Here is an 18,833-nt window from a genome sequence, read left to right on the forward strand (position 1 = left end):
CTCGTTTTTGAATCGTATAATGTATCTTGTAGTGTATTGTATAAAGAGCAGCTGTCGTGGTCTATGCTGGTTTGTTGGTTGGATGCAGTCCCTCCTCTGAGTCCAGGTTGTCGGGATCACCTGTTTTTCATCTGCCTCATCACTCAACAATATTTAAGGACTGGCTCAAGCATCCAGTCTTTGCCAGATAGTCTCCCCCTATCGATTGATAATTCAGCTCTTTTATGCTACTTCCACAATCCTGTTGCTTCTTACTGTTAACGTCTCTGTCTCCCTGACTCCTTCCTGAGACTGAGAGTGGATTATTTACCTTTGCAACTCCCCTCCTCCCGTAGAACCGGGCCTCTTTATCAGGAATCCCATATCGGATCACTGACTTTTGCCACCTGCTTACCTGGCTGCCCTCCTAGGACCCATTAACCCCCAAACCTACAAATCAGCCACCTACCACAGGAAGGACTCTCCCACTCCCCAAGGTAAGCAGAACCCTCTCTGCACTCAGCCAGTCTTGCAGTCTCCCTACAGACATCTTTCTTGTGGCTCAGCAGCATTAACACCTCTCTCCTCTCTCTTAGTGGTCCTCCTCTCTGTGGACAGATTAATCAGCCTGCATTGCCTCTGTGAACCGCATCTTCCCTGTTGCATTGCTGAGTGCAATAAAATCTTACTGCATTAGAGCTTTGGCTCTAATGGCCTTTAACAGTAGCTTTAAAACATTTTGTTGTGTTTTTAAGGGCCTTACAACCTGGAGGCTCCAAGTCCTCACACAACTGCACCTTCAGCCAGTATGATGACTGTTTGGGTTCACTGAGAAAGAGAAGTCCCACAGAGCTCAGAGTACAGCGCATCACTGCCCCACTTTTACATGTCATTAACATCTAACCAGATATTTACAGAAAGAAACGCCCAACAAACAAATAATAGATCTTGATATATGAACCATGTCACTACCACAGATTGAAATCATTCTTTTCCTGTGTACCCACTATGCCACTGTATAAGTACATGCACTGATCACTGGTTAATCAGATGATCCAAGAGCATTTTCATATATTGCTCTCATTTCCATACCTCTCATACCCAAATTCAAGATATGACAGGCTGCAGATGAAACAAATTCAGTAATATCCTCTGACGGCTGTTTTTGCCTTCCTGCAAGTGTAAGGAAGTGCTGTCTTTGATGTCCTAAGTGTCCACAGCAGCTGAATGAGGGAGTCTTTGTGCAGACAGCCTGCTCTTCAACCATAACAGAGAATGTGTTTGATTTGAAAGCGCACATTGATGGTTGTGCAGTCACACCTTTGAGTAATCTGGAACAAAGCTGTCATGTCTCTCCAGTGCCATTTACTGTTTCATGCTGTGGCTTTTATGTCGGGTATCGTTCAGATTCCAAGGTCTGGGCTCAGTAACGTCTTAACTGCACAAAAACTAAATGTGCTTTAAAAATATGGCAGCTGTGATGTAAGGGTAATGGCACAATAAAGGCTAACTGCTGGGGAGAAAGGTTGCCCACAGGTGAGAACAAAAGAAGACTTTCCTGCTATTATTATGAAATCAATGCAGTGTCACATTAACATATTACATATGTGGTGGGAGCTGCTGCTGAGCACTCACCATCAGCTCATCATACTGTATGAATGTGTGCAATTAGGTTTTTAGCTGGATTGACACTTCTGCTGTAAATTACAATCCACAGTTATACAACACAACAGAATCTGATCTGACGCATCAGCACATCCACAAATCAGCTTAGTATTTAATATATAATTTTGCTTCATTAAAATAATTAGAGTTTAAATTAAGCAAAAGGGGCTTCTGTAAGCCGATGCTCCTCACCTCAGTTTCTGGAAGCAGTTCTGGGCGTTCCCACTGAAAATACAGTAGCAGTCCAAGGTTTGGACACAAAAAAAAATCACCACTTTGTGATCATCACTAAAGATGTTCAACTTCAACATTTCACACCTCTGATGTGTGCTTTAAGAGTTCTGTTCATTCCTGGAGCAGCAGCCAGCCACAGGCCTAATGTGCTACCAGCAGGATGCACATCTGTGCAGGCAGTTAACCACAGGCCCACCTCACACACATCACAGAGCTGCTGCAGCCAGTCACATGACACGCTTTCAGTTATATGTATGTGGAGAAAACTAAGATCAAAAGAAGCCTCATGAAATGTGACATGAATGTTTGATTTTTTCAATCTAACACTGAAAGTGAGAGAGCAACTTTCTGTCTGTGCACACAGCTGCAGCTTACATGAAAAACACAGCACAAACACTGCTAATAATTTATGTAAATAAATTATTTTCCACAGATTGACTCACCTCAGACTGCATGTCTGCATTTACAGCATTCACTGATCGATGCAAGCAACTCAGTTAGGTTCTGTTTTTTCAGCCATGCCAACCAACAACACCTTAGAAATGTTTTACTGGTATAAGAGGGAACAGGAACATGTGAAATTATTAAACAATTACTGACCAAAAATATTATTGTTATTTTGGCTAAGCAGAAAAAAGAACATAAATGAGGCGTGTGCAGTTCTGTGCATTTGGCTTTCATGGTTCTCTTTCTTTAGTATAAGTCCAAACTGTCACTATGGTGGCATTTACACCTGGCTCATACAGTACAGATACAGCAGGAGCCCATTATGTCAAATGAGTGCAATTATGGGATTGTTTTGATTGAATTAAAATATGGAGGGGGTCATGGGACATGACTCAGTTCGTCTGGGGAGGCAGTGGGGGAAGTGGGCCGTGCTGCTGTCCAGAGAGTGACTTTAATGTCTAAGCCAATGAAGATACCAGCTCGTTAAGCTCCAGAGGAAAAAAATGAAGCATATGACACATGGCTGTCAGATTAAAAGCTAATGCGACTATCTTTGCTGCCATTCTGCTTCACTTAGCCATCTTTGATTTACATGTTTTTGGGGGTATTTTTGCGTTTTGTTTTGTCAAAGTGTTCACTTGAATGAAGTCGTTTGCTGCGCCCTTTCATTATCCTCCAAACCTGCTGTGCTGCTTTCCATTCAGGCCAAATAAGCCCGCCATCGCACCCGTCTGCAATTACTGAAAATTCATTTCAAGCCTGCAATTATCCTAACTATTCTTTGCTTGTCACAGCATTTACTCAGAGCAAACTATAGCACGCTCATCTAACACAATCTCCGAGAAAACAGGACAGGGTGGGGGGAAAGTCTGCCCCCACCCTGTGCAGCCATTGTTGTTGCTGTTGCAGCCATCTTCTGTCATCAGAGGAAAATAATCCAGAATTGGATCATAAAGGTTTTAGTAGAAAATGACCAAAAAAAAAAAAAAAAAGAAAAGAACAACAGCACAACACTTCCCTCGGCCATTTCATCTGCCGTCCCTGGCAGTGGCACAGCTACGTCTCTGTGCAGGCTCCGGGTGGGGAAGATGTCCATCTCCTCCTGGGGAAAAACCATCTGGGCTTTTTTTCAAGCTGCACTAATCCCCCCCAGTGTATCTGTTGCCTTCTTTAGATTACAGTCTGTATGGAGAGTAGCACCCAAAGCTGACAAAATTGATATTGTGACCCTTCCTTGGCCAATAATGACTCCTTGTAGCAACATACTGTCCAAACCCAGCAGTTATTTTTTCCACCCCTTCCAGTTGTTTTAGAGTTTTGAGAGGACACACAGCTTCAGCATGAATATCGCTGTGGTCAGATTTTTCTTTGGAATCACAATGAAGACTGAGCAAGGGGCCGTGACAAGACTGACCTTTAAAAGTCAGGTTTGGTTAGAAAACAGAGGCTCATATAAAAACTTTCCAACAAGTTGCAAAAGCAAATGGAGCGCAGCCCCACAGGGACAAAGAGCCACACCCTCCTACAAAACAGCAACGATCCAAGTTTAACATTTATAAATATATCATTGTCCAATTCACAGTATTGAAAACAGGAAAACTGTAATATATAAATACACATTTTAAAAATCTGCACAACAAGCTGCAAAAAATTTAGCTCAGTTTCAGTCTGAGGCTGTGAAGGAGCTATTTAGAGCCGGCTTACGACAAACAAGAGATGAAATCTGAGCTAAAGGTGTTTAAAGATGTATTTTTAGCTCCAGGCTGGCAGCTTCCCTCCTCTTTGCACTCTTTGAGGTTGCTAAGCTACATACTAGGCTAACCATAACTACACTCCAGCTCTGCACTAACACCATATCAGCTGTCTCGTGTCACTGTCAGACACAAACACCCAAAACAAAACAGGAAGAGTATTTTCCAAACGTTCTGTAACCCAGTAATATGAACATGATAATAATGTGAACACAATGTGTAAGGTGAACTGGTGAACTCTGCTGATTAGTGAAGACATAGCAGTGGCACAATTTGTCAAAAGCGCACACAGAGCACCATTTGTTGTGCAAGTGACTGTTTTGCCAAAGTGACAGATGACTCCCCTCACCATCCTCCCCTCACCCTCTTCATGTGTGCAGGATGAAAGCGTGTTTCCAGGGTTTTTCCACCCTTTTTCTTGTAGCAGAATCTGAACTGCAGCTCCAGCCATCGGCCTTTCTTTTCACGTCAGGAGACAATACCTCATACCCTGACTCACACACCAAGTGGATATCTGCTGCTTACCACTGTCGAGAGGCGACAACAGTGACAGCGTATTCCTCCTCCTCATGTACTGTCATCTGGAGTGGTAATGACCTCCTCCCAGCCATGGCTGTCCTTGCAGAAACTGAGGAGTCATAAAGAAGGAGGAGGAAGAGGCTGCTGGGAGGATGAGCACTTGGCTTCTGACTACTAGAGAGGCGAGAATAATTCCAAATGGAATACAGGAATGCTAAAATGAATAACAGAGACAACATAGAGCTGCTGAGAATATGTGTGACTTAAAAAATATGCAAAAAAGGCTTTAAATCAAATTAGTTGACAGACTAACACGTCCTCTCTGTCTTTGTAATGAGCTAAGCTCAAAATATAAGTTTGCACCCATTATTATTCAGTTGCATTTGTGTCCACCGGATAAATGAAACTCAGACATTTATCAGTGTAGCTCTGGTTTGGTCTCTACCAACTGCTGAAAAGAAAACGGTTGTGTGCTCACTTTTTTGCACAGCAGTTCCTATCTGCCTGTGTTTGCTGCTGAGCAGGGAGCGTGCAGGCGTTTGATCAGACACCTCAAAGCAGCAAAAAGGTTAATGAGAGCAGTGAGAGAGAAACTCCGGGGTGGAAAGCCCAAACAGATGTCTCAAAAAACAATTGTACAATATTATTATATAACCCAACTTAACTATTTATCCACTATGATAGTAAGATAAGATTACAACACTGTACAGGAAACCCTCCTTGATGCGCCGTCAACAACTAAATTCAGGAACAATTTAACAACAAAAAACTGGCATGAAAGCTCGTAGGAAACAAGGAAGCTTGTAGGAAACATTGAAGGTCGTAGAAAACAAGGAAGCTTGTAGGAAACATGGAAGCTCATGTGAAACATGGAAGCTCATGGGAAACATGGAAGCTCGTAGGAAACATGGAAGCTTGTAGGAAACATGGAAGCTTGTAGGAAACATGGAAGCTCATGGGAAACATGGAAGCTCATGGGAAACATGGAAGCTCGTAGGAAACATGGAAGCTTGTAGGAAACATGGAAGCTCATGGGAAACATGGAAGCTCACGGGAAAAATGGAAGTTCGTAGGAAACAAGGAAGCTGGTAGGAAACATGGAAGCTCATGGGAAAAATGGAAGCTCGTAGGAAACAAGGAAGCTTGTAGGAAACATGGAAGCTCGTAGGAAACAAGGAAGCTTGTAGGAAACATGGAAGCTTGTAGGAAAAATGGAAGCTCATGGGAAAAATGGAAGCTCGTAGGAAACATGGAAGCTTGTAGGAAACATGGAAGCTCATGGGAAACATGGAAGCTCATGGGAAACATGGAAGCTCGTAGGAAACATGGAAGCTGGTAGGAAACATGGAAGCTCATGGGAAACATGGAAGCTCACGGGAAAAATGGAAGTTCGTAGGAAACAAGGAAGCTGGTAGGAAACATGGAAGCTCATGGGAAAAATGGAAGCTCGTAGGAAACAAGGAAGCTAGTAGGAAACATGGAAGCTCGTAGGAAACAAGGAAGCTTGTAGGAAACATGGAAGCTTGTAGGAAACATGGAAGCTGGTAGGAAACATGGAAGCTAATAGGAAACATGGAAGCTCGTAGGAAACAAGGAAGCTTGTAGGAAACATGGAAGCTCGTAGGAAACAAGGAAGCTTGTAGGAAACATGGAAGCTCATGGGAAACATGGAAGCTCATAGGAAACAAGGAAGCTGGTAGGAAACATGGAAGCTCATGGGAAACATGGAAGCTCGTAGGAAACATGGAAGCTATTAGGAAACATGGAAGCTCATTGGAAACATGGAAGCTCGTAGGAAACAAGGAAGCTGGTAGGAAACATGGAAGCTCATGGGAAACATGGAAGCTTGTAGGAAACAAGGAAGCTGGTAGGAAACAAGGAAGCTCATGAGAAACATGGAAGCTCGTAGGAAACAAGGAAGCTGGTAGGAAACATGGAAGCTCATGGGAAACATGGAAGCTCGTAGGAAACAAGGAAGCTAATAGGAAACATGGAACCTCATGGGAAACATGGAAGCTCGTAGGAAACAAGGAAGCTTGTAGGAAACATGGAAGCTCGTAGGAAACAAGGAAGCTCGTAGGAAACATGGAAGCTCTTAGGAAACAAGGAAGCTGGTAGGAAACATGGAAGCTCATGGGAAACATGGAAGCTCGTAGGAAACAAGGAAGCTGGTAGGAAACATGGAAGCTCATGGGAAACATGGAAGCTTGTAGGAAACAAGGAAGCTGGTAGGAAACATGGAATCTCGTGGGAAACATGGAAGCTCGTAGGAAACAAGGAAGCTTGTAGGAAACATGGAATCTCGTGGGAAACATGGAAGCTCGTTGAGGTGGTGCTGAGGGTGCAAAGACGGTTCTGGCAGCGAATGGTTTCATTCAAGGCTGAAGAGGGCTGGAGATAGCAGGATATATGGTAAATGGACCGGTTCTTATAAAGAGCTTTTCTGCTCTACATGAGCACTCAAAGCACTTTATCCAGCGTGTCTCATTCACACACACATTCATACAAGCACTTTCTAAATAATTAGGCTGTTAATTAGGCAGGATGGCGTCTGCTCTGGATTCCTTTGGGGATCTATGGTGGTGATAAAGGGATGGAGGTACGGACAGCTTTGTCACCCGGCTGGCCTGAGATTCTGGCATGAAGGTTTAAGACGATGGTGAACCTTGAAGGTACCTGGCTCAACAATATCTAAATCCCTCTTTACTTTCTTTGTTAACCCAGGCTTTCAGAGCTCTACTGAGAGCTCAGATAATGAAGGAGACGTGGAAATTACTTTGTGTTTTGGCCCAATCAAAGGAAAGTATATTTAATGAATATTTGAAGTGATAAATGCCAATATACTGATCATTTTTTAATGTGCAAACTTGTTCAATAAACAGCAATATTAGCATTAGATTTAGCAGCAAAAACAGAGTTGCATACTTTCTGCATCGCTGACTGAATCCACATAGTTTTTGTGACAATGTGACTCACAGTTTACACTACTGTACCTGCATGGCTGTATTCAGTTCCATTACTAATGTGTTGCACATTAAATATAAAGATGTCTTCAGCTCATAGTCTTTATTGCACCTAGAGAAAATTACCAATTAGCAAATATAATGCTTTTTATGGCCAATTTATTTTCAAATTCTGAACGTAATCTCCTCCAGAGCAGGTCAGACGTGATGCATTATCAACCACGGTGCTGGAGCACATCCCTCACTGTCACTGGTTCATGGTTTGAGTGTCGCTGGATGAGTGTCACTAATTATCACTGCTGATTTCCAACATTCTTTGCTTACAAGTCATATTTCTCAGTATTACTGTAATGGAAATTTATATTGATTTAATGTCAGCCCCCTCCAGTCCCCACATAAAGATTTTCTCATGGAGAACAAACGTCCATCCATACAAACAGACATAACTGTTAACTTCACAAACTTATTGAGTCACTGCTCTTATTTTCCTCAAAGATATCTGTTTGTATAATAACCCGAGTTCAGGGAGCCATGTTTGAGATGACTTATTTTTGATAGAGTTCTTATCCGTCCTCTGTGGATTCATTTTAATCAAACACTTTATTAACTGATACCACAGAAACTTGTTGCTCAACGTGTCAGAGTCATCAGAAGAGCTCATGTTTTCAATAACACTGTTACAGATAGCACATGATGTACAAAAATATTTCAAAATATAAAACACGGGTACACCTTTACATGTTTGTGTGTGTGTTTCTGTTTTTGATGTGTGTGTGTGTGTGTGTGTGTGTGTGTGTGTGTGTGTGTGTGTGTGTGTGTGTGTGTGTGTGTGTGTGTGTTTTCTGGCATGCTTATTACAGAAAACATAAAAAAAAAAAAAAAACAACTTTCTAAACAACAACTTTGGTGTTCTTTTACTTCCTGAATAACTGCTAATCAGAATCTAAGAAGTATTTTCAGAGTATTTTCATTTCCACATCCTTCCTCAAAAAACTCACTGAGAATCACACTTCACATTAAAGTGATATTTAAAGAGTAAGCGTGAAAATAAAAAAGCATTCAGCAGCTAAAAATCCAGATATTGTTTTCAGGAGCTGCTTGAATGAACGTGAGCTAAAGGGGAACATATGGATAAATGATGTTTCTTTGTGGCTACTGGATGTGGACATAAAAGTCTTTTGCTAACATGTTGGCATTATCAACTTTGTAGGCTGATGAGGTTTCACACATTTTCAGCTCAAATAAAATGAATTATTCTGGTTTAACCATCGATAGTATTTTTAGATGTTTATTTATTTCTTTACTAGCTTGTCCTGAAAAAATGTGAGAAAGTCATAAATGTCAGTGCTCTGCTCTGTTTGGCGAACTTTTTAGATCTCTTCCACAAATCCTTTGAAACAGAACCATTAGAACGGTGACAGTTCCTGCTGTTGTTCTTAGTGACTTCATGAACCTAAAAGAAACGTTTCCAAAGGGCCTCTGATTCACTCGTACTGAGTCAAAAGTGAGTAAAATGGTGGATTGCAGCCAGAACGCAGCATCATTACTCATCTCACGTTTGGCTGCGATGGGCAGTCTGACTGAGAGATCCCAGTGCAGAGTAAGAACGCTGTCACTCAGGCTCATGTGACAGTTTCCTGAGGACAGATGACATTCTGTTTCATCCAATGAGACCTCATCTTTGCACTTACATTTTTTCTGCTGGAACCAAAGTCCTTACTCATTGATGACCTCATGCAGCTAGTACAGGACACAGCCTGTGGGCCATCTGGGAAAGCAGGAGGCTTATTGTTGATGTAAAATAGTACTACATAACTGCTTCTCCTAATACTGTGTGCCAGTATTAGAGGGTCACACCAAGGCTTGCTTGCAGCCAGAGATTTGTACCCTGGAGCTGGATCGTGGATCCCTGTGTGCTTTTTCTGTCAGTATTCTAGGAGATAAAACCAGAGCTACCTGAGAGGAGCAACTTTGACTTTTGGGGCCTGCAACAGCTGGTACCGTGGACCCAGATCCAGCTGTACCGGCTGTGAAGAAAGCAGCAGTCCTCATTCACAAACAGTGTGTACACACAAATCTGTGTTTAAACTGTGTATGAACATTTCAAAGATGCTCATACACACAAATGTGAGTCATCAATATAAATATCTGAGTCATCACTATTTTCTTACCTGAATTTGTTTGTACTCTGTGACTGAATATAGAAAACCCTTCGTTCCTCAAACTGTGGGGTGCGCCCCATTGGTGGGGCAGACCCCAGCACTGCTTTAGACTGATTCTGAGTCATTAGCATACACACTGTGGTAAGAATGAAGCTGGGCGGTTATATTGTTGTGTGTTTGTGTTGTCATGTTTTCAAACATTCACCATCAGTTTTAATGTTATTGTTTGCCTTATGTTAGCAAAGTCTGAGTGAGGGTGGTTGCTACATGCACGCACACATCGGTGTGCTTAGAGTGGCGATGTTTGTTAAAACCTGCTGCCTTTGCTGACCTGTTATCACTGAATCACTGCGCTCCACAGCATTTTCATGCAAGACGTGTTGGGAAATGAGCCGATATATTGCAGAGCTTGTGTTCTCTAATTGGTTTTACTGCGTGTTTCTGCCCAAACTACTGGAATTACTGCAGTTTGTGTAGCATTTATTTTAAACTATAACCACTTGATTTAATATGATGAATCTGAAAGGCAGCAATAAACACACTAAATAACAGGTACATATTGACACAGATGCCCTTACATTTTTAATATGAAATACTGAAAAGGCTAGGCTGTTTGAAAATGAATAATAATATAACTTTAAAGGGAAAATGTATTATATTTCTGTTTTATAGTCAGAGGCGTTTACCAAATCTTATTGTGGATTTATCTGAATAACTGCTGTCTACATATTTCACTTTGGTTCTACCTGCTGAATAACTTCATTCTAACACTCAGAGCACTGGAAGATTTGCTAGGAAATATCAGCCATTAAGGGTAATTAGTATCAACTGTGCATTACCTCAGTTAAGAGTCATTATGCTAGAATGCACAATGTCAAAGATGAAGATGTAGAAACAATAATAATTTCATGCTTGGTATGGATGATTTTGGGCTTCCACAGGGATAAATGACACAAACAGAAACAGTCCTTATTCTGTGTAAAAGCACAATTTAAACTGTGCATCGTCAAACTAAACATTTAACTTTAACAGTGCTCTGCTGATATTGACCTGGACGTTACTCTGACATGTATGTAAGCTTTACTGCTGCTCCTCCCAGACCAGCTGGTGTTGGCCTGACCATTACTGATATATGCTACTTTATCTGACACCTTATAGCAGCTTCATATTAGCAACAGAGATGCTAGTGGACTGAGCAGTACACTGCAACAAGAGCAGAGCAATGTGAGATGAGGAAAACAGTATAAATGATACAGCCACTGACAGCTGTCCAGCAGGGTGTGTGATGTTAAAGTGGTGTGAGCTGATGAGTGTTTGATGACTTCTCACACCCCTCTCCAATCAGCCTGCCAGCACAGGCACTATTGAGCTACTCGGCCTGCAGAGATTGCTGCCCCTTCACACTAGGCATCTGCTTCAGCGCAGTGTCACACTATTTACTCACTCACTGAGTTGGACACCATTGCATGTTAGCACCTTCCCAACAGCTGCTGGAAATATCTGTTTGAATCGTCTGAACTGCAACACCCAGACAGGTGTGAGGTGAGGGCTCTGCTGTGTTTACAGATGTTTAGCAGTCTATTTTCTTTTTATTTATTCCTTCTTGTTCTGTTGGAGACTGCCACAGGAGGAAGAACAGGGCACATGTGAGAGAGCAGACCTATGGCAGAAAGAACCTCTTACTGAAACTGTTACCTGTCAGTAAATACCAGTTCTATTAATGTCACATCAGTTATCCAAAGGTGCTTTATAGTATAAGTTATCTAAGAGACTGTACCATATTAGAGAGAGAACCCAACTACCAGATAATCCCTTCTGAGTGATGGTTGTGGGGCATCACTGGGAGCAGAAGGGAATAAGAGGCCAGGACAGAGGAGCAATGAGAGGCTACAGAACAAACTACAGGAGAGAGTGAACACAAGTTAATGACATAGAATGTGGGCTGTAAGTGCATGGAGGGTGAAAAACAGAGAGTAAAGAAGAAGTGCAGTGCATCATGGGAGGTCCTCCAGTTGGCTGAGCCAATAGCCTAAACTATATTCAGGGTCACCTGGCCCAGCCATAACTATAAGCTTTATACTTAAAAGAAGCAAACTGGACCTCTGCCTTCTGAACCCACACTGAGAGCTGGTTCCACGAGGAAGGAGCCTGATCGCTGAAGGCTCCGCCTCCCATTCCACTTTTGGAAGCTCTAGGAACCTCAAGTACTGGAATGCTGTATTCTTAGTGTGCAGCACTCTTTCAGTATAATATGGTACTGCAAGGTCTTCTAATTTGGGAGATAGACACCCTTTTTTTTTCATAAAACTTAGTTAGGACTTAATGTGATGCACTGTGAACTTCTCCTCTACTCCCCATATGTCATGTCTTACTCTGCATTTTTCTCTTGAGCCAGAGATCAAACCACCAACCTCGCTTTACCTCCTGAGCCACAACTTCCCACCCAAGCTGACAGCACTCAGTATCCCTGGGTGCCCTCCCATCCAAGAACTAACCAGGCCCAACCCTGCTAAGCTTCTGAGATCAGATGCACTCAGTACAGTACGGCCATAAGCCTCGCTATGCTGCCCCCCACCCCCACCCCAGCCTTGATCTACCGGAGGTTTCTTCCTGTTGAAAGGGAGTTTTTCCTTCCCATCATTAAGTGTTTGCTCATTGGAGGAAATTTGATTGTTGCAGTTTTCTCCAGGATACTACAGGATCCTTACCTTAAATTATAATGACCTTAAGGTGACCAGTGTTGTGATTTGACGCTATATAAATACACCTGAATTGAACTAAATTGAATTGAGCTGAACCGAAAAATTGACGTTGTCTGACTGTTCAGGATGCTGTATTTCAAGTGAATGATTTTAAACTGAAATAAATCGACCCAGTGAAGAGCAGCAAGCATACTAACAGGTCCTGTTAGTATGCTTGCTGAGGCATTTTAAATCAGGTGAAGGCTTTCATGGAACTTTTAGGACAATTTTGTTTCACTTTGTGACATTTGAGAATATTACACAGATTAAAGAAGGCAGGCCTAGACAGGAAACACTTGGGGCTTAGCCCAGCCCCAAAAACATCTGGATTGCCACCTGAAGATATCACCTTTTATTTACTATATTTTATAGCAAAATTAATATAAAATGTCAAACATTACATGCTAAAGTTTGAAGACACAGAATGAGACTGAAAAAGCAGCAGGAGTAAAACTATAAGACAAAAGTAAAAATGATGAAGTAGTCATTTGTGAGACAGTGTGCTGATTCTTTTATGAGATCCGGGGCTATTCAGAAAACACCCTGGGCTCGAGTCCCAGACTAACAACCCACCTGGTCCTGGATATCTGCTTAATGTGTGGGCTAAGGGACACATCCTTGTCAAGAGTGAGTATCTAGTTAGACACTATGCTTTTGCAGACATAAGGGTAAATCCAATGCTTCAGTTTTGTCTCAGTGCAGAAGTAGAAAATTTGTCATTCCTGCTGTTCTACAAATTCTACAAATTGTAACTTGTATGTAAGAATTCTGGTTTAATGAAACCTGGGTCTCTGTTTTGGGTTTGATTCTGACAGCTTGTGCTTCTTCCCTTATTAGAGTTTTTCATAGCAGCACTGTTCCCAGATATCAGCAGTTCAGTTTCACCTGCCCAAAATATCAACACAGTGGACCTAACTTTAATACAAAGTTGAGCGAAGATCAATCTTGGCAGATCAGCTGATCTAAAGGCCAGCTGACATCATCCATTTCCTCCAAATTTCAATTCAATTCAATTCACTTTTATTCATATAGCGAATCATGACAAATCACAACAAACAGCCGCCTCAAGGCGCTTTATACTGTGAGTAAAGACCCTACAATAATACAGAGGAAACCCAACAGTTAAAACGACCCCCTATGAGCAGCACTTGGTGACAGTGGGAAGGAAAAACTCCCTTTAAACAGGAAGAAACCTCCAGCAGAACCAGGCTCAGGGAGGGGGGGTCATCTGCTGAGGAAGAGAGACAGAGATTAATAATAACTAATGATTAAATGCAGAGTGGGGTATAAACAGAGTAAAAAGAGGTGAATGAAAAGAAACAGTGCATCATGGGAAACAAACACAAATATGAAATCTGATATCTGATTTCCCCAGTTTGGTCAAAACGACCCTCTACCATGCTTTAGTGAGCACACTGATGCTAATGAGCAGAGTTGTGTTTGGACCTGCAGTATTTAATGTTTTGGTTTACAGTCAGTTTGTTTTGAGCACAGATGACGTCTGAAATAACAAACTCACAGGATAATAAATGGAGCTGAACAGTCACTTCTGTCAGAGCTGTATGCACATTCTCATTTTGTTTTTTTCTGTTCGATAACAATTTTAAGATCTCTATATTTTGATCCATGGCCAATATTCCAGGTAAGGAAAACCCAGAAAGTGATTCTGTTGAAAGCTGAACAGAATCAGGTTTTTGGAGCTTAAGATTTCTCCATCGCCCGTCAGATTTTCTTTTTTTGTCATTTGTCTTACTGCCCCCCCACCCCTCCTCAGTTCTCTTTATCTGCTTTATCATCTGCATTTTCTCTCTATTTCTCATTCTCTGTCTCTCTCTTCATCTCTTTTTTTTTTTCTCTCTCCGCAGTGCACACTTTTCCAGAACACCTTTTCCCCCCGGCTCCCAGGAAACTAAATATAGTGACTGGTGCAGACAGCTCGGCCTTATAACAAATGGTACGCAGAGCAAAGCACAGCATAGCGCAGCAAAGAAGAACAGCAGCAGTGGGAGCATGTTCATAAGGATTTACTGCAGCTTCTCTTTAATAAACAACAAGCCTCATGCAAACAGCAGACAAACCATGTGGAACACAGTTAAAGTTCAAACCTGGAAACAATGGAGATGCAGGAAAATCAAAATCTAATACCATGATAAGTGCTTGATACAGATCTGTGTATCTGTACATATCACCCCAACAGATCTGCTGGGGTGATATGTACAGATACTTCACATATGTACAGAGCACTTCACTCTCAGACTGCTGGCTTACTTGTGGTTCCTAGGATACTTAAGAGTAGAATGGGAGGCAGAACCTTCAGCTTTCAGGCCCCTCTTCTGTGGAACCAGCTTCCAGCTTGGATTCAGGAGACAGACACCCTCTCTATTTTTAAGATTAGGCTTAAAACTTTCCTTATTGATCGAGCTTATAGTTAGGGCTGGATCCTTGGGAAAGACACTGAACCCCAAGTTGCTCTCTACAATACAACCACTGGAGTGTGAATGTGTTAGATAGAAAGCACCTTGAATCAGAAAACTGTGTGTGTGAATGGGTAAATGCAAATGTGTCGTATAAAGCACTTTGAGTGTAGAAAAGAACTATATAAGAACTAGTCCATTTGGCGTTCACTCTGCATTAAATCACTAGTTATTATTAATCTCTGCCCTCAGCCACAGCTGGTCTCAGCAGATGACTGCCCCTCCCTGAGCCTGGTCCTGCTGGAGGTGTCCTCCTGTTAAAAACGGAGTTTTTCCTTCCCCTAAGTATTGGAGGGTCTTTACCTTACACTATAAGCAGTTTGTTGTAATTGGTGCTATATAAATAACATTGAATTGAAGCACAAGCATAAATATGACTGACTGACTCATGAGACACTGAAAGTTGACATACAGCTTACAGCCAAAGTAACAGACCAGTCTGATATGCTGATAAGTATTGTGGTTAATTTGTAGCAGTCTGGTGTGCATAACTTGATATAAGCAAACACAGATGACAGCTTAGTTATGCTGCCTTCAGCTTTTCTGCATAGCTTTAATGAACTGAATGCCTCGTAAGGCATGATTACAAATCCATTAGGCTACCGGCCAGCATCCTATCAGAAATTACAGGGCTATAGGTGTAAATTCAGGTCCGTTCAGGTTCATACAGCTACTTTAGAAATATTGTTGTGCATATTTTCCATACAAATACACCAAATATTTTCTTAGCAACATGGTAAATATATAGTTGTTCCATCTTGGCTCCTCGGACTGGTGCTTGCTTTTCCTCTTCTGTGGTTCACTGGGTAGATGCTGGCCTGTGGTAGATAATAGATAGTTCATCCAATGACGTCCCAAGAATTTTTCTACCATGGCTGCCCTTTTCCTAACAGTTCCCAAGGAGAACTTCCCTGCCTGTTATACAGAACCATCTGGAGCATCAGCTTAATAAACTGAAGGAGAAGCTTCACCACCGCAGATAGCTATGCATGTTTATCCATGCAGATACCCTTCCTGATGCAACCCCAAAGGGGATTTGTGTCTCTGGCTGGAATTGAACCAGTAACCTTGTGTTTGCCAAGACAGCATAAAATCCACATCAATTAAATTATAATAATATAGGGATCCATGCCTTATGATACTGAAATCCCTGCTTCAAATGCTTCAACAAGTATTTGTTTAATGCCAACATCTAAAAACACATCAGCTGAGTAAGGATTGAATACGAGTTAATTTAAAGTTTAAAGGAGTGCCAGAGGATTAACCACAGCCAAACAACTGTGACTACAATTGGATTTATAGGACCTTTCTTCTCATGCAGCCATGCTGGATTATGGACTTTAGGGGAACTTTGGATGGAGTCAATACTTCCTCATCGTCTCCATGCAGCTGGAGAAGGATTGTTGATTTTTCCAGGTAATGATCCTCACTCTCCTCTCTCTCAGTGGTGTCAGCACCAGCTCTTTTGATTACAATTTGTAATTTATGGACTGATTTATACAACTTGGCCTTCATGATTTATTCTCTAATGTGACTGAGCAGCATGCTTTGCTCCTGCTTAAATTAATATCTTGTCTGCTTTTAAAGTCTGAATTGTTGACATTCACATTTTGGATTCTTTGTTTATCAGTAAAGATTAAACATGTATGATTATTACATCTTTTTAATAATACTGAAAGGTTGTTCTATCCAGTAAACGTAACAGATCCTTGGAGCCACTAAAGTAGAAATGTAGGAATTCACCAAGTGCACAGATCATTAATGGGACAGTGGTCTTTAATGAGTATGGCTGGTATGACTTGGGGCTACTTGGTTAGATGCACTGCTAGAAGAAGCAGGGTAGGCACTGAAGGCAGTCAGAGTCTGTGTTCCTAAAGAGCATTGCCAGAAACTTGTTTAAGCTGGTGGGGGGCAGACACGCCTAACTCTGACACATTTGAGTGGTCCAGTCAAATGTGTCCCTGCCCTGCTGATCCAGACTTCCTGTACAGGGGTAGCTGGGCTCTAACAATATACCAGTCAATATACCAAACTTGATATGAGGGAAAATAAAAGTTGCAAGATGTCACTACAAAGCAGGTTGAACATACACAGGACACCTTTCTCTTATCTTGCTTAACAATTACAATTACACTAAGTGGAAACTTGGTAAGTCCATACAGGGTTTCTGTGTCTAACCTTGAGCACATTCACATAAAGTGGACATGGATGCCTGAACATGAGGAATTTAAAAATATTATCTATGCTACAGATATGCTAGTAAGGAAAGTTGGAAAACTCATCCAAACTGGTTGACAACTGCAAAGCTCCAGTGCTTCAATCCATCTCTGTTTTAGAATGACATCATTACAGAATGGCTCGAGGATCATGGGGCAGCTTTGAAGTTCCCTTCATATATATATATATATATATATATATATATATATATATATATATATATATATATATATATATATATATATATATATATATATATATATATATATATATATAAATCATGCTAGTTTGACATAGTGAATTGCTGTTATGCCTCCCTCATCATCAACAGCATCATTTCATCATTATGATTGCTGTTTTGAGGTTGACACAGTTGATCAAACACTTTTTGGAATATTATTTATCCTATTTGTATATTTAATACCACTGGTCATATACAGCGAATAAATCCTTTTGTATAAAACTTTGTGCCATATCACCCACATCTTTATCCATTTGCATCACTTCAGATTGTAAATAATTACTTTAATGAAAAAAGTGCTTCTTTGACTTTCTGCTTGCCTTTATCTGATCATCTGAAAGCTTATGAAGAAAAGGCTTTATTTCCTGACAAATTAAAGAATGCTGTTACTTTTTGGCAAAATACTTTCTGAGAAACATGTGAATTGTTTTTTTTTTTTTTTTTGCAAATTTCAACTTGAAAAGAAAAGGGAAAATGTTCTAATAAAACATCTGCAAAGGTCTTGTCCCCCAGAAGAATTTGAGTATAGAGTGGTTGAAATTTCAAAACTCATCCTTCAAAACATTTAATGCCATCAGCCTCTGAAACATCAGACATTCAGATTCCAAAAGTTTATGTCAAAGACTGGATAAAGTATGTGAGCCATAAACTTTTTTTTACAAATGTGTGAAAACATGATACACAGCACTGTGGTGTAGATCAGTGGTCCCCAGACTTTTTAGCCCCACGGTCAAGTTTAATGTCCGACAATATTTTCAGGGACCGGCCTTTAAGGTGTTGCGGATAAATTCAACAAAATTAATGATACAACCGGCATAAAAACTGCAATATTTTCTAAATATAACAATAAACATGAATCCACTGTGTACTTGTTTATCAGCAGCAACAGGCACGGGAACCAGTGAAGCTTTTTGGTTTAATTTTAGCATCATGTGACCGAGACAAGCATCTTGACACGCATCAAGAGGGAGTCACAGACGGATGTAAAGGAGAGAATCCACCCATTTTGCAAAATACAACATCTTTCAGACTCAGATAATAAATAAAACAGAAATAATATAAGTTATTTATTCTTTTGATGCGGCCCAGTACCTAAAGACAGACGGACCGGTACCAGTCCACGGCCCAGTGGTTGGGGACCTCTGGTGTAGATTAAATCACAACTGATATTTTTCCAGCTGATTTTGGTGATTTGTTTCTTTTACATACACTTATCTTATGCTTTGGGATTCATTTAAGACTGCAATAAGATAAAACAATTTGAAATAGAGATGAATGCCAAGAAAATACAAACCACCTTCTATTCTGCCATTATGGGAGATTTCCACAATAAGAAAAATTAAGTGCATAATAGTTGGAGGTTAAAAACCCCACGAACCACAATGAAGCGTGAGAATTGTGTATCAAATACCTGCAAATTTCAGTTTAATTTAAAGCTTC

The 18,833-nt window shown here is 41.0% G+C and overlaps 1 protein-coding gene across 1 annotated transcript in view; it reads right to left on the reverse strand.

The window, feature by feature from the left end:
* nlgn4xa (neuroligin 4 X-linked a) overlaps positions 1 to 18,833 on the reverse strand; it is a 149,591-nt gene that overhangs the window by 73,402 nt on the left and 57,356 nt on the right. The window lies entirely within an intron of this gene.

Source organism: Archocentrus centrarchus, chromosome 2 (assembly GCF_007364275.1).
Source record: "Archocentrus centrarchus isolate MPI-CPG fArcCen1 chromosome 2, fArcCen1, whole genome shotgun sequence".
Taxonomy (NCBI): Eukaryota; Metazoa; Chordata; class Actinopteri; order Cichliformes; family Cichlidae; genus Archocentrus; species Archocentrus centrarchus.